Here is a 1,929-nt window from a genome sequence, read left to right as displayed (position 1 = left end):
TTGGGAGAAGATTCCAATCAAAATAAAAAGCCTCCACATCTTAAACGGAGACTAAAGATCCAATCATATACTTTGAGTACAAGAAACCAGGACACATCAAAGCAAATTGTCCTCAGCTATCTAAGTTGAAGGACAAAGATAAAAGAAAAGAAAAATTCAGAAAGAAGAAGGCCTTTGTTACTTCAATCTAGGGAGATAGCTCATCTAATGAAGACGACAGTGATGTTGAAGAGACAACTAACATTTATCTCATGGCACAAGAAGATGAAGACTCAAAGACTAATGAGGTCTGCATTAAAGCATCCAAAACAAACAAATGGTACATCGACAGTAGATGCTCCAGACACATGACGGGTGACATTGATAAATTCTCCATGCTCAAACACAAAGAAGGTAGCAAAGCTTTGAAGGAAATCAATCTGGAAGAATAGCCGGAATCGAAGAAATAGGAAGTGATAAAGGAATAAAAGTTAAAGATGTGTACTACATCAAAGGGTTATGTCACAACCAACTTAGTGTTAGTCAAAGTAGTGACAAGAACAATTGGGTAATCTTCGATTCAGAAAAATGTAGGATTATCAGTAAGGATGACCTGCCACTCAAGAAAGAAGAACTGAATGTGAAGTTAGGAGCTCTAAGGGATGGTAACTGTTATACTATTCAAATTGGCTCTAAACTTTTTGAAAATTGCTTTGTTAGTAAAAATGAAGAAAGTTGGCTTTGGCATAAACATCTTGCTCATGTGAATATGAATCAACTTTCAAAATTAACTAAAAAGGATTTAGTTATTGGTTTACCTGATGCTTGTCAGAAGGGTAAACAAACAAAGTCCTCCTTTAAATAAAAAAAGAGAGTCTCAACTAAGAGACCACTCCGAATGCTTCTTAAGGATTTGGTTGGTCCATCAAGAGTCAAAAGTTTTGGGGAAAACTTATATGCTCTTGTAATAGTTGATGACTATTCAAGATTTATTAATGAGGATTTATGCCCAACTTTGGAAGGGCATAACTTTTTGTACAAAATTCCAAATTTAGTGAATTACAACTTTTTTTAAAGCTAAAAATGAGATCAATAAACATACCAAATTTCAAACCTAGATTCATCCAATTATTCAAAATTACATTGGTCAAACCTGACCTTTAAAAAGTCAACTTTTATCCCTTAAGTCACCGTTCTTGATTTTTCTTTCCCTTTCAATTCACACCATTAATCTACTCATAATTCAATGCTAAAGTAGAATTTTTGATCAAACATGCACATACATATTGTCTTAGGTCATTGATACAATTGTTCAACATAATTCACAATAATCCATAATAATTACAAATATAGTTCAAAGAGGCACATAAATCAATTCTCTCCCAAAATGACTTCCTTCCCTTTGTCCTTACTTGGTCCAACTTCTAAGTGGTAAATTTTGAATTTAAAAGAGTGAGATTTTATAGAAATCTTAGTAGCAAAGAGCCATAATCATCATGCAATCCATGCTATGTAAAAATGTGACATGTATACATAAAGTCAATATCATTATGCCTTATTTCAAATGCATACCATTTACCATAGAAAGAGAGTAACGAATCAAGCCATTCAGCCATTCCTCATACATATTGCCAAGGCACATTCAACATATAATCCCATGCATAATAACATAAATTACTTAATCATATCATGGCAATATAAATCACATAACACATGCACATTTAAACAAGCAAGAAAGCAATCAAATTATGAGTTCAATGCTACCTCTGGTTGATAAACCAATTCGACCTCTTTAGGAAAATTGGATTCTTTTTTGATTTCTTGCAATGTGTCTATCAATCCAAGCATAAACACATTCTAAATTACCAACAATTCAAGTATAAACACAATTGCTTGACAATAAGCTCAATTAAACCTCTTTTTCTTTAATTTTTGACCTAATTAATCCTT

Source organism: Neltuma alba, unplaced genomic scaffold, assembly GCF_004799145.2.
Source record: "Neltuma alba isolate B1F8T4 unplaced genomic scaffold, ASM479914v2 tig00000162_pilon, whole genome shotgun sequence".
NCBI lineage: Eukaryota > Viridiplantae > Streptophyta > Magnoliopsida > Fabales > Fabaceae > Neltuma > Neltuma alba.
The sequence above is the reverse complement of the archived record's forward strand: the minus strand, read 5'-3'. Positions refer to the sequence as shown.